This window comes from Tachysurus fulvidraco, chromosome 21, assembly GCF_022655615.1.
Source record: "Tachysurus fulvidraco isolate hzauxx_2018 chromosome 21, HZAU_PFXX_2.0, whole genome shotgun sequence".
In the NCBI taxonomy this organism is placed as follows: Eukaryota; Metazoa; Chordata; class Actinopteri; order Siluriformes; family Bagridae; genus Tachysurus; species Tachysurus fulvidraco.
The window spans coordinates 16,841,432-16,857,238 of record NC_062538.1 but is presented as its reverse complement, the minus strand read 5'-3'; the positions used below and the strand labels follow the sequence as shown (position 1 = coordinate 16,857,238).

Genomic DNA, 15,807 nt, shown 5'->3' with positions numbered 1-15,807 from the left:
CATCAAAATGACACCGAGTATTTATTTACAACATTCCTCCTGGGTACAAAGCTTGTAACATTGTGCCTCCGTCTCTAGTTACGTGATAATCATTATAAAAGGTAATGTGAGCATTTGGACTGCTTTACTGTACGTTACCCAAGGTAACTGAATGCATTGCCTTGCGCAAGTATTCACCCCCCTCGAACTTTTCTGTTGGTGATATATCCATCTGTAATGGTGGTTCTCGCTGCAAGGTACTGACCTGAACTGTTTTTTTACTCAACACTGGGTCACAATATTATTATTAATAATAATAATAAAAATTCATCTTGAAGTAAGATATTAATAAGCTATTGTAAAATAAATTAAGTCAATTAGGTCCATTTCGGTTCCAGGTTGGAACAGTATAAAGAAAATAGACAAGTTAAAGTAAGTAAATAAGACAATTTGTATTAGAATTAACTATTTAGTATAAACTGTATGAAGTTATTTTGTCTAATTTATATTTATTATTTAAATTTATTATTAATGATCGATCCTTTCATAGCTGAAAACAATCTGAGATTCGTTTCAAAACGGAATCGGATTAACTATTGTGTAAAAATAATGACTTAATTCAAGGCAAAAATCATCATAAACATCCATAAATCTGTGAATGGCTACTGACTGATCCTGTGCTTGGTTACTGTTGTTAGAAGAACCTAGTCTTGTACAGTTATGTACAATAGCAACAGTTGCCAAGCGGTGGTCGGAGAACCGATAACATGAGGCAAGGCTTCACACCGATCGTATAGAATTACAAGAAACAACAATAAATGCAACAATAGCAAACACCCTTAACTTATTTTTGTTAGATACGTATACAGCCACGGTCATGAATACACTTTGGAAAGCACAAAAACAGGGATGAAGACCGGTGAGGATGTAAAAAGCAGGTGGGGACAGTGATGGATCGGCATGCCACAAATTCCCTCTTAGGGAGGAACACGTGTCAGAGAAGCCTAGCATTCACCTGAGATACAAACACACCTGTCTATTTTCATGTCCTAAATAAAACAGCGTAACAGAGCGAATGGGTGGTACCAGAAAAAAACACTAAAGTCATGCAGGCGTGTGACAAAAACCCGGGCTGCCGCCGGCAGGTACACAGCAATGTTTAAATCAATTAGCAAAATGCTTTCCATTCCTCATAGTGAAGCAATCATTTGTCTTGAAAGGAGTGAAAAGAATACCCCCTTGGTCATTTGCTGATCCTATCACTATTCTTCATGATGCATTTCACAGGGCTAGGCAGATCACTAGGAAAGTAAAAGCCCCAGTGTGCCGTCTAGTCCCATGTTCTGTTGTACCTGTATACCTCACTGACCAAAAAACTTAATTAATTTTACCTTCAATATAAAAACATATTAATAAATGACTTGTGTCACATGCATTAATACAGTACACACCGGGATTCACAAACAAGTTTATGACCAATATTTTGTTTTCCTAAATAAGAAGCTTCTATTTTTTTTGCACAGAATATTCTGATATTTGTATTCTGATATAAGCATAGAATTAAAGTGTCAGCAACGTTCAACTAAAGATGTTCACCAGGCAAGAACTTCACTATGAAGTGCTAAGTGCTAAGGATGACCGAATCTACTCAGTGTGAACTGATTATATATACACATATATTATATATTATATGCACTCATCTGCTACTTTATTGTCAAATCTGTCGCTTATTTACGTAAGTATCCAGTCAGCCAATACGTCAGCAATGCAGTGCTCTTGGGATTTTTGTGTTGGAAAATGGTGCAAAAAACGGCGGTCAGACGAGAATGGCCAGGCTATGAAAATTCAACCACAGTGAGAGAAGGCATCGGGTTCCAGTCCTGTCAGTCAAGAACAGATATCTGAAGCTACAGTGAAATCAACTGAATACTGAACACATGCAAACGGACAATACAGTCTATTTAATTAAAAAAAATTGTTAGAAGGATCACTATAGATTATAATGTTTCCTGCCATCATGTGTCTGTTATACTGTACCAGTACAGCCCTAAATCTGTCGCTGCCAAACTGTTGACAACACAACCCGGTTTCTATAGAGTCGCTGGGGTATAAAAATAATAGTGTATTGTCTTTTGTGGGAAGGAGAGGGAGTGTATACAACATCATAAGAGTCGACGTAACCCAGCAAGTCAGGAACATTTCCACATTCTGTTCCTCTGACTTCTTCTCTTAGCAGTTTATTGCCAGCAACAGTATGAGGGCGTGATCGGCAAACGCTATGAACAGGTAAAATAGGTATTATAGACATAGGGGATGAAATAGTAGAAAGTAAATGCAGACAATGCAAGGTGTGTGCAGATGCTGAGCTTTAAACTGCCAAGTAGCATATGTATGAATGGATGACTACTTGATGGAACAACCAGCTCATGCCTGAGGAACTTCTCCACACTTAAGTCTATTATATTACCTTTAAAGATCACCACACCATGTCGAATCACATATTAAATGTGAATCACAGACAGAAATGATCTTCTACTTTAGATTTCCCGTCCATGCTTAAAAGAATTTACAACACAACGAGTAACTGTATGGAAAAATTTGATCATATTTCACACTGTTACCTTGTTTTATAACCACAAAACATTAAGACTTTTTGAACCGTCACACATAGACAAGATCACTCTGGCATCGCAAAGATTAAACCTTGCGTCTTCCTGACAACAAGGCGAAACCTTAGACGGCTGAACGCACAACGTTCTAGCCGTAGCCTACGATCACCTGCTACAGGATAGAATCTGAGCAAATTTGAGCTTAACTCCTAAAAACGATTCATAATGAACCTTAACAACCCCAAGTAATAAACTACTGCTGTTTTATTACTTTCTATCATACCTGTTCATGCTGGAATAAAGGAGCGTAGAACAGTCTAGAGGTTTATACTAAAATAAGACACCAGGACCAAACTGAACCTGCATGTTCACTCACAGAAAATGTTCTAATAATCATTAAGAAAGAAAGAAAGAAAGAAAGAAAGAAAGAAAGAAAGAAAGAAACCTAGATGTATGTTTAGATATTGTGCTGATGCTTTGACAAGCTACTAACCACAACTCAATGCAAATCACACACACACACACACACACACACACACACACACACACACACACACACACACACACACACACACACACACACACACACACACACACACACACACACACACACACACACACACACACACACACACACCCCAAGAAGACATAAAATGCAGTCTTGCATTGAAAAGACAGGTTATTCTCCTGAGGTGTGGTTACAGGATGCAAAGACGATTAAAACTATTTTTATTCCATCCGTATGAAAAGAGTGGATTACTGACTGAAAGCAAGAGGGATGATATAAATGAGTCAGATTTAGGTGTCAGTCAATAAAATGCTTCAATTAAAAAAGTGTCACTAAATGGAATGTTCAGATATTCTGTTACTGTGACGTGGAAGCGATGAATCATGTGAGGATTTCTCAAACAGCTCCGACCAGAATATCGTTAAGTAGAAGGAAAGGTCTTTTGTCTTTGGCCAATTAAACATAAAACTCTCGGATGCACTAGGTTTAATTGGACTTAACGAACTGATAAAACGTTGCCAGCTCATGGTGACATCACGTCTCTTACAGTACGTCAACTTCCAAATCACGAAGGATCATAAACCATATGAGGAGGTCAGACTTGAACTATTTAAAATGAAGAGAAACAGTTATATATTCTCATCGGGACGGTGAAGTGGGTTTGTCACATGGCAGAAAACATCTCATTAACACACCTGTAAGGGTGTGTGTGTGTGTGTGTGTGTGTGTGTGTGTGTGTGTGTGTGTGTGTGTGTGTGTTCCAGCGTGCTCCTGTATTACAAACTCTGTTCCACATACTGTAACAAACACACTATTAGCTTCATGCACAGTGTGTTAAAGAGGGAACACGTTCTGTATCCTGCACTAACACACAACACTATAATAGACTTTATTAGACTATAACCTCCCTAAAGAGTGTGTTAATGGGTCGAGTTAAATCAGGTGTGCAGGAAGAACTACAGGAAAATACAGCCACACACTCTACTGAACACACACATTCACACACACTACTGAACACACACACACACACACGCCACTGAACACACACATACACACACACTACTGAACACACACATACACACACGCTACTGAACACACACATACACACACACTACTGAACACACACATTCACATTCAACCACACGCACAGTCTCTACTGAACACACACATTCACACACACACACACACACACACACTACTGAACACACACATTCACACACACTACTGAACACACACATACACACACTACTGAACACACACACAAACACACTACTGAACACACACACAAACACACTACTGAACACACACATACACAGACGCTACTGAACACACACATACACAGACGCTACTGAACACACACACATTCTCACACACACTACTGAACACACACATTCACATTCAACCACACGCACAGTCTCTACTGAACACACACATTCACACACATACTCTACTGAACACACACATTCAAACACTCTACTGAACACACACACACATTCACATCCAACCACACACACACACACACACACACACACACACACACACACACACACACACACACACACACACACAGACACTAGAGTAAAAAAAAAACCATTTACATTAAATACATTATGCTAACTGGCTAAAAAGTTTTTGTGGGTTTTTTTGTGTTACACACTGAAAAAAGTTTTAGTTATTTATTTATTTATTTTCCTCGCCGTATATTCCCTTTGTTGATTTATGAATAATTTCCCCAATACTGTAAGTTAGCCAGGTTTAAAAGACAAAGTTAATTTACTTTACCTTAATAAAACTGTAGCTTGTGTGTGAGGAGGCTGCAGCAGCACGCGCTCTGTGCGCGAGTCACCGGCTCAGCTTGACTTTGACACCTTGGCGCGGCGACACCTGACGCACCTGTTTAGAAACGTCACACGTCACTGATACGTAGTTTCCGTTCTGCTGGTGTAGCTTCCAGCGCTGCTTATGTGCCACTGCCCAGTTTCTCAGCGGAACAAGTTACTGCACTGTGCTGTGCTGTGCTGTGCTGTGCTGTGTGGGGGGGGTCGTGGCATCGCCATGTTTGGTGAGACGCCGAGTTTCGGATCTTAATGCAGAAAATATTTAAGGAATGTGGGATGTGGGTACAGTCAGGGACCCCCCCCCCCCACACACACACTCTACTGAACACACTCACATTCACACACACTACTGAACACACACACACACTCTACTGAACACACACACACTCTACTGAACACACTCACATACGCACACACTACTGAACACACATTCACACTACTGATCACACACACACTCTACTGATCACACACACACTCTACTGAACACACTCACATACGCACACACTACTGAACACACATTCACACTACTGATCACACACACTCTACTGATCACACACACACTCTCTACTGAACACACTCACATACGCACACACTACTGAACACACATTCACACTACTGAACACACACACTCTACTGATCACACACTCTACTGAACACACTCACATACGCACACACTACTGAACACACACACTCTACTGATCACACACTCTACTGAACACACTCACATACGCACACACTACTGAACACACGCACACACTCTACTGATCACACACACACTCTCTACTGAACACACTCACATACGCACACACTACTGAACACACATTCACACTACTGATCACACACACTCTACTGATCACACACACACTCTCTACTGAACACACTCACATACGCACACACTACTGAACACACATTCACACTACTGGACACACACACTCTACTGATCACACACTCTACTGAACACACTCACATACGCACACACTACTGACCACACATTCACACTACTGATCACACACACACTCTACTGATCACACACACACTCTACTGAACACACTCACATACACACACACTACTGAACACACATTCACACTACTGAACACACACACTCTACTGATCACACACTCTACTGAACACACTCACATACGCTGTGCTGTGGTGTGCTGTGGTGTGGTGTGGTGTGGAGTCGTGGCATCGCCATGTTTGGTGAGACGCCGAGTTTCGGATCTTAATGCAGAAAATATTTAAGGAATGTGGGATGTGGGTACAGTCAGGGACCCCCCCCCACACACACACTCTACTGAACACACTCACATTCACACACACTACTGAACACACGCACACACTCTACTGAACACACTCACATACGCACACACTACTGAACACACGCACACACTCTACTGATCACACACACACTCTCTACTGAACACACTCACATACGCACACACTACTGAACACACATTCACACTACTGATCACACACACTCTACTGATCACACACACACTCTCTACTGAACACACTCACATACGCACACACTACTGAACACACATTCACACTACTGAACACACACACTCTACTGATCACACACTCTACTGAACACACTCACATACGCACACACTACTGACCACACATTCACACTACTGATCACACACACACTCTACTGATCACACACACACTCTACTGAACACACTCACATACACACACACTACTGAACACACATTCACACTACTGAACACACACACTCTACTGATCACACACTCTACTGAACACACTCACATACGCACACACTACTGAACACACATTCACACTACTGAACACACACACTCTACTGATCACACACTCTACTGAACACACTCACATACGCACACACTACTGAACACACACACTCTACTGATCACACACTCTACTGAACACACTCACATACGCACACACTACTGAACACACATTCACACTACTGAACACATACACACTCTACTGATCACACACACACTCACACACACTCAACTGATACAAACACTCTACTGAACACAGACACACCCCCCCCACACACACAAACACACACACTTTCTCTCACACGCATTCTTTCTCTCTCTCGCTCTCTCACACACACATACACACTCTCACACACTTTCTCTCTTTCTCTCACACTCACTCTCTCTCTCACTTACACACACACACACACACACACACACACACACACACAGACACACACACACACACACTTGAGCAAGGCCCTTAACCCTCACTGTTCCAGTGGCGCTGTATTATGACTGACCCTGTGCTCTGAACCCAACCTCTACAGAAGTTGGGATATGCAAAGAAAGAATTTCACTGTGCTTTAATCTATATGTGACAAAATAAGACGACTTCTTCTTCTTCTTCTTCTAACTTGACAAACAACCAATTTTCTCACACATTCCACACACTATTTATCACCGCAGAACTTCTCTCACTTATGACACTCTACCAAACACATGTACACTTTTCTCACACATTCCACACAGTAGTTGACACCCTGGAACTTCGCTCAAACATTTACACAGTCCTTATCACAAGAACTCTTTTCTCAAACACTACCAAACCCTTGAATACCTCTCGCACACCAACCCGTAACGTACCACTTCTCTCACGCACTAACACAGTTCTTAACATACCACTATTTGTCTCATACATTACATAATACACCACCATGAGGATGAAATTGGTGTGCACTGTACAGTACATGTAAGTATTATAATGTCATGGTGCATTGTCAGCATTTTAGATCGTCGCGTCCCAACCGATTTCTCCTGGAGTAAGGCAAAAATCCTTATTAAATCTATTTTGAATGTTTGTTTGTTTTTTTTGTTTGTTTTTTTTTAATCAGCAAAGATTATTAAGTCGGGGTTTACTTGTACTTGTATTTGAAAGAACATTGCTGCCATTCTATACATTTTTCATTTTTCACTGCTGTGCATGAGGATGTAACATCATACAGAACATACCAAGGTAATTAGATGGTTCTGCTATAATTCACAGTGGTTTACATTTTTGTGTGACCTTGATTTATTTATAGTCTACAAGAAGAGCTATAGACAATGTGACGTGAGATATGCCGGAATTCAGTAGTGCGTTTAACACGGTTGTTTAACATATCTACTGTATTTCACATATTTTTGCTCATGTTATTTGTCATACACAGAGTTCAGCTCAAACAGCACCTCATTTTTGAGAAAGAGGATAGGAACAAAGGTGGAGGAGTGGAAACTGGTGTATGTGTAGATTGAGCAGGTAAATAATAGAGGAGGAGCTGGAGTAGGATGAGCAGTAGTACAGTATGAGGATGGGAAATGGGTAAAGGAGGAGTAGGAGAAGATAGAAGAAGAATAGCATTATCATCTTGTGCTTGCTAATATTATGAACAGCTGCTACACTAATTCCTCTCCACTTTTTTTTCCTTTTTTCTACCCATCCCGAGGCATATAGAGATTGTACTAGCTCCAGTTGTGTTCCTCTTCATGAAGATTTTGGACCTTCATTGAGACGAGGCACAACCCCGTGAGGATCCAGAGGCATCTTAAGATGTACCAGCTCAAGTTGGATTCCTCTTCATGAAGATTTCGGACTTTCGAAGAGAAGTTGCCAACACCAAGAGGATTTTGAGAAGAACCACCTCTTAATTAAAACACAAAATAACAAACTACATACGTTGCATCTCCATCATTGAGCATTTAAAGGCTTCGGCAAGGAGGATGTTGTGGTGGTGAATCTATAATGAGTTCAGATGATGAGCTAATTTATGAGTTGCTCAGGAGCTCTAAACAGGAGAAAGGACAGTATTTATAAAAACACTCTCCGGTGTATAACAATTTACTTCAGTGTCACCCAAATGAGCATGAGGTTCTCTTTTGAATTTGGTTCCTCTCAAGGTTTCTCCCTCTACCATCTAAGAGTTTTTCCTTGCCACAGTCATTAGTGATAATTAGGAATAAATGCAAATAAATCTACATTGAAATTTTCTGTTCTGTGAAGCGGCTTTGAGACAATGTCCATTGTTAAAAGCTTTATACAAGTAAAATCGAATTGAATAGTGGGCTGAGGACGAGGAGCAGGTAGAGGATTGGAAACAGGCAGAAGAGTAGGAACCCAGGAGGATAGTAAGACAAGGAAATGGCAGAAGAATAGGAACAGGTGTTTGAATAAGAGCAGGTAAAGGATGGGAAGCAGGAAAAAAAAAAGTGAAGCAGACAAAGGAGCAGGAACAAGTAGAGGAGTGGGAACGTTTGTAGGACTGAGAGCAGGTTAATTAAAAGGAGAATTGAGAGCTTTGGGAGACTAAATTATAAACTAAAGTAAAAAAAAAACACTCACATCACCAAACTGTATCTCACAGTTGGTGTAGGAACATCTGGGGATCCCAAGGATGAGCTGGAATCTGTTTAATGGTGATAGAGAAACCTGGATTGACCTTCTCAGCCTGTTATCAGTGTAACCTCCACCAGGAAAAGTGAAAGGGAAATTAATTAATGAATAAGCTCAAAAAGTTTCTTGTTACTTGAATATCGATAGAACAAAAACTCTTCCAATATTACAGGACATGTGTCTGAGATTTTATTACACTAATAAAACCTGAAATTGCCAAGACTCCATCTTGGCAACATTTTTTCTATTTAGTTTATTTTTTACAGTTGCTATTGAACAGTTTTTACTACACCCAAATATTTTATAACAAGTGAGATATAGAAAACAGGCGATATATACTGTATGTATGTAACCGCTACTGTGTCAGTAATATTGGTCCTGCATGTGTATGCACTTGTTATCACAGTGTGATCTCAAGGGACTGGGTTCAAATCCATCTGACCAAAATATAGAAAGTCTTATCTGTATGATTAGAATATGTAGTAATAATTAGGTATTCGTTTCTTCTGGGGAAAATGTTCTGTCCCAATGTGTTATTCTAAACAGCTCATGTAAGGCTACACGTGTGAAAAATAACCATAGACGAGCCACGAAGTCCGCAAATGTACATATTTATGTCATTTTAGTATATTTTTGACTATAAAACCCATTTACTTAAATGTTTCCTCCGACAGATTTCACTGCATAATTACAATTCCCGTACATTGCATTCCCGATTATTGGGACATGGTGTAACAGGTGAAAGACGGCAGATATCCGTGTTTATGGGATGAGTCTATGTGTACTGCTAAACCACTGGCTCTGCTCACACATGTAGAAAATCAATGACATCATTTGAAAGCCCTGAAAGCAAAATCACACCAGAATTACAAAGAAGACTGGAGGCAATCTGCATATGAAGTCATGGCTCTTCGCATACACACCTTTCCTGTCATGGAAAAATGAGTCATTGTGTCTTGACACCCCAACAGTAACCTCACATCCAAACCTTAACCTCTTAAGCCTTAAGTATAACCTTTAATATAAAATAAACCTTATTGCAAATCACAACCATAGATCATTAATCTACCCTTAATCAGGATCCAAACCTTAATACACACTTGTTAATACTCCAAGCCCATAATCCTAATTTTAACCGAAACATTAAAAACAAATTGACCCACATTGATTAAATAATTCATCTTTGTTAGCCGCATTATCCTGGTAAAAGTTGTGTTGGATCCAAAGCTTATTCCAAAACATTGAGTTTTGGAGAGGTGGGAAGACACCAAGGATGGGACACAAGTGTCCCACATACACAATACACACATATTATACGTTCACACTTGGGGGCAATTTAGCATTGCCTATTTACCTGCTTTTGGGAGATGGACAAAAGACTATACTGTACTGTATATAGAAAGATTTTTATAAGCACTCTTTATGACCGTATCGAAAAATATCAGTGTTTTAAATATTATACTTTGCTCTACAGTCACAAAATGAGGTAGTTTGGCAGTGAAGAAATAATAATAAAACAACAGCCATGTAAGCGGTCGGTTATAAAAATGGCACATTTATTGCTACAGAATGGTCATGTACATGACTTCATTGATTAACTACAAGATGAAAACTGACAGGCAAATGGCCGAGGATGAGCTGGCTCGAAGAGAAAACTCCAGCACACAATCCGTTTACACACTGATACTAGTCTTAAAACAAGGAACAACAATAACAATGACAATAATAATTATAATATAATAAACAGAATTCAAATTGAAAAAAAAAAAAATAAACAACAGGAACAGTAAGACATTAAAAAAAGAATATAAACAAAACAACAAAAAAAGGACATACAAATGATAATAAAAGGCTTGAGGCACACAGCCACACGTTTGGAAAAAAGGTGTAACTGTTGTATACTTTAAATATTTTTGAACCACTGCTCGGGCTTTTCGATGGATCCGCTTGTCCCCTCGATTTCACACCATATAGCTTCGTCTTGTTGAGTAACACAAACCAAAACATTAAATAGTAAAATAAAATGTGTTTTTTTTTTCTTTTCACATTATTCCAATAAAAGTGGAATACTTCGGAGTTTGCCTTTTCGGCTGGTTATCTTCTCTTTCCTTACTTTGTCAATATTCCTGATATAAAACGATTGCCCCTGCAAAAAAAAAAAAAATGCCAAATATGTATAATTTAGTAATCATTTCTCCTTTTATAATCGGGTGTGCTAGTCTAATTTATAGCAAAAGAGCTCTAGAAAAAAAAAGGTTTTATAACAAAAAGCCAGGCACTGGTTTATGGGAAATATCTGCTTATTGTATTTTCTTCATGTAAATGCATCACAAGTAACAAGAATAAAAAAAGGCCACATTTCGATTTTTTTTTTTATACAATTACACATGACTTTAATACTCTGAAATGAACATGTAAAAATGGGAAAGTAACAATTAACTGGTTGTTTTTTTGTCTGTGATTTACATTTGTGTTCATTTTGTGCTTGTTCGTGATTTATTTTCTGTTTATTTTCACCTTTTTGATACTTTAAAGGTCTTTGAGTGAATCAGGAAATGAGCTTTACCTCAAACTGAAAAGAAAACCATCATGGAAGACGTCCACAGATGTGCGTATGACGAGGGTCACTGTTCAATGGAACAAAAGAAAAACTGAAGACAAATGGAAATAGGCTTATGTTTTCAGTATTGATGTAAATATTTGTTGTTATTTTCAGGAGAATTGAAATAGGCGTGGAGGCTAAAAAGTGTTGAATATTTCCAGTCAGAAATCTTACAGCTGGAGTGATGGTGATTAATCTCACCCTGGACCAAAATATTTTATTACACTGTAATTAAACTACAAATACTGACATTTTTTCCAGAGTGCTTTTGGCAGTGACAGAAGTTTTTTCCTGAAAGGAAAAAAAAATCTAAAGCTCCTGCTCCACCACCTTTATTTTTCTAATTAGAAAACAGATGCTTTTTGGTGTGTATGTGTGTGTGTTGGGATGGGAGGTGTGGGTAAATGGTCAGTGGAGAACACTGTGTTGCAGCTTGTGTTTTATGACAAGCTATAAAATGAATATGAACAAAAAATATATATATACACAACATGAACAAAGAGAGTGAGAAAACAATCAGAAAATAATTGAAAAATCTGTGGCACAATTGATCTTTTTCCTGGTATTAAAGAATTGCCCTTGCAAAAAAAAAAAAAAAAGAATTCTTACTTCCCACATTTCCTTGAAAACTCGCTCAATGCTTCTCAGTGCTGTTGTAGTGTCTCTATTACGTGATGAAACACTGCAGTGTTACAGTAATGTCACCTTTGAAAGCACGTCTTAACTGCGAAATAATCTAAAGATATAAAAAACAAACGTTCTGTACCAGAAACCTACGACTTTTAACAAAACAAACAAAAAAAAGTCGTTCTTTAGCCATTTTAAAGAGCTCGTGGGCAAATGTCTGCTTTGAAGCACCATGTTAAACTGACTTGTGCCAATTATTCTGTTCTTTAGTACATTACAAAAAGGACTGAACTTGTGTTGATTGCTGACATGGATGGACAGCAGAGTCATTTATTATTACACCTGGCCATGAAGAAAACAAAACAAACAAACAAAAAAAATAAAACTGCTGGGTTTGAATCTAAAACCATGTTACTTTGCTGTCTGCAGTAACCAAAATGACCTAAACCCTGACTGACTATTTACACACATCTCTTCAAAAAAGTACAATTAAACATGGCAATGTCATGATCATAAAGATTGAGACAAATATTATATACCTTTGCTTTCCAACCTTGTGTTCTCTTTAAAAAAAAAATAAATAAAAAAAGGGAAAAAGTTCCCAGCAATATAAACAATGTTTGAAGCTTTTTGACCGTACTACGATTTCAAATGTGACACGTTTTTTTCAACACACAGAGTTACTGTTACTTTTTCGCCTTTTTAACAAAGAAAGAAAGAAAGAAAGAAAGAAAGGAAGAAAGAAAGAAAAAGAGAAACCGATACAATGTTTTATCTAAACACAAAATAACAACAGTCTACATGTAAAAATATAACTTTTACATACACAATTTCAAAATAATGGTTTGAGTTTGCATTTGTTGCATAAAATGTACAAATGTCTGTTTCTGTAACCAGCCAGCGAGCTGGGCTCTGATCCTTTTTGTCCTGCAGAGGCTTCCGTACTGTCACATGACACATCGGATCACTACAAAGTCACGTCTCACTCTTTTTAAAATGAACACTGATGCATCAGAGCTCTTCGGGGAAAAAACCCAGAAACACAGAAACCGTTCTGCATCAATCTCTCCTTTTGAAAACAACATTTTTTTATATATTGTATATATTTCTACATTTATATATATTGATTTTCTAATAGATTTTTTTCCAGTTTCAGTGCCTCGTGTTGATTGGAGAAGAAAATAAAAAAACACAGAAAAAAGCAGGAGCCGCTGTTAAATCTCATACGGCTGTACACGTTTTTTCCCCTTTTTCTTTCTTTCTTTTTTTTATTTATTTTTTTTTCTTTTTTAAACAGAACCCAAAAACAGACAAAGAATAAGAGATAAAGATTTTTAAAAAAGAGAAAGAAGAGTCATTTTTTTACACATACAACAACACATTTGTACTGAAGACTACAGCGGCTCACGGACAAGCCAATATTCATAAAAAGCAGGTAATAAGCTATAATACAACGCTTGATAACAGACGTGTCAATGGAAACTGTGAGCTTTAAGGGTGAGCGGGGTTTAAGGTGAACTCGGGGCAGGACTAAGAATCGTATATATATATATATATATATGTGTGTGTATATATATACACACACACACACACACATACACACGATACTGTGTCCAGGACACGCCTTCTAATTACATATAGGCATACAGTACATTAAATACAGTTTATCCAAAAAATACGTTTTTTTTCCTTTTGACTTTTTTTAAATCCCAGGCTGTAAAACACCTGACTGCATAGACCTAATGACTAACAATTCTTCCTAAGCTTGCATCCTAAAAAATGTTTCTGATAACGTCCTTCTCGCACTGTGTGATGATATGAACTCTAAAAGGCACGTTGGTACAGGTGTAGCATGTTTAAAATTGCATTTGCTGGGGGCATGATGAGGGGGGAGAGGACAGAGAATAGGGAGAGAGAGAGAGGGGGAGAGAGAGGGAGAGAGAGAGAGAGATGAAAAACAAGGAAAACAAACTAACAACAACAAATAAAGACTGGTTCGGTTTGGTGAGTTCGATCACATGGATGTGGCCATTTTCTGACATGTAAGGAGAGATTAGCGTTGAAATCTGCACTATAGCATTATCTACACTTCTTAAAAGCAAAGCATATTCTCTGCAATAGTCGCCATTATGTAAGGTAAAATCTGTTTAATGTGCTGGAATGACCTTTGAAGTTCTTTAAAATCTCCATCTCCCCTGGGAGTTTGCTGGTTAAAATGTCATTTCATGTCCCACTGTACTCACACGCCTTTTAAAACACACAGTGGCATCTCCTTGAACCGCTGTGCTAGAAGTACACTTTTTTTTTTTTTTTTTTAAATGAGTGTTATTGCAAGTTTTTACACCTTTCTGTGAAATTGTACACTGTTGTTGTGGCTAATTCTCCCTCTAGTTTGAGAAACCATAATACAAATCTACTCGCACAAGAGAAAAGCGCGAGAGGATTTTTTGTCCACGGTACGGAAAAAATAGATTGCCGGTAAAAACCGGAACGGTTCTTTTCGGACGTCTTACATCATGATATGTTTGAAGGATCCCCCAACCATTTGCACATATTCAAAATAAAAGAAATTAAAAAAGTTCATAAATAATTTCTGTTCATTTTTTTTTTTGTAATTGGGAATGGAGAGAAGATATTTTTTCCCAATAGCCAATGCATATGTAAGATTATTATGTTTAAAAAAAAATAATAAAAAAAATGAATTAAAAAAAAAGAAAAGAAACATAAGGGAACATGGAGAGGAATGAATAAAATAAGGTGACTCATCAGAAATCTGATTGATTGATCTGGTCATATTTGATTGTTTAACAGACGTTCAGGAGAGGAAATGATGTCGTCAAAGGAAGTGGTCGCTCATCATTTTCATAAATTCTGGCAGCTTTGATCTGAGAGAGAGAGAGAGAGAGAGCAAGAGAGAGAGGGAGAGAGTGTGTGTGTATGAGAGAGTGATAGAAAGAAAAAGAGAGAGAGGGAGAGAGAGTGAGAGAGAGTGTGCGTGTATGGGAGAGATAGAGAGAGAGAGAGAGAGAGAGAGAGAGAGATGTTTTGATTAATGAGACTGAAACGACTTCGTTTGTTCATTCTTACACATGCACATGCAAGTAATGCACTCACAATAAAAACTGCAACACAACCAACACAATTTTGCTGAACAGCTACATAAATATACCCAATTTCTCAGTATCTTAAAGCTACAGTTATTAAAGAGACATAAAGGATACCGTACGGTAAAAATAAACAAACAAACAA

The 15,807-nt window shown here is 38.2% G+C and overlaps 2 protein-coding genes and 1 long non-coding RNA gene across 3 annotated transcripts in view; 1 reads left to right on the top strand and 2 right to left on the bottom strand.

Annotated features, from left to right (window-relative positions):
• LOC113633958 (cingulin-like protein 1) overlaps positions 1 to 5,040 on the bottom strand; it is a 34,553-nt gene extending 29,513 nt beyond the window's left edge. The window contains exon 1 of the mRNA XM_027132657.2: positions 4,879 to 5,040. The gene's annotated coding sequence lies outside the window, so the exon portion shown is untranslated. The remainder of the gene's footprint in view (positions 1 to 4,878) is intronic.
• Positions 5,041 to 6,102: 1,062 nt separating this feature from the next.
• LOC125139826 lies at positions 6,103 to 8,610 on the top strand. The gene is made up of 3 exons (XR_007138944.1): positions 6,103 to 6,134; positions 8,110 to 8,198; positions 8,394 to 8,610. It is a non-coding gene; the product is annotated as an uncharacterized LOC125139826 (long non-coding RNA).
• Positions 8,611 to 10,864: 2,254 nt separating this feature from the next.
• The window catches only part of LOC113633985 (transcription factor 4), a 150,628-nt gene continuing 145,685 nt past the window's right edge, over positions 10,865 to 15,807 (bottom strand). The window contains exon 20 of the mRNA XM_027132696.2: positions 10,865 to 15,443. The gene's annotated coding sequence lies outside the window, so the exon portion shown is untranslated. The remainder of the gene's footprint in view (positions 15,444 to 15,807) is intronic.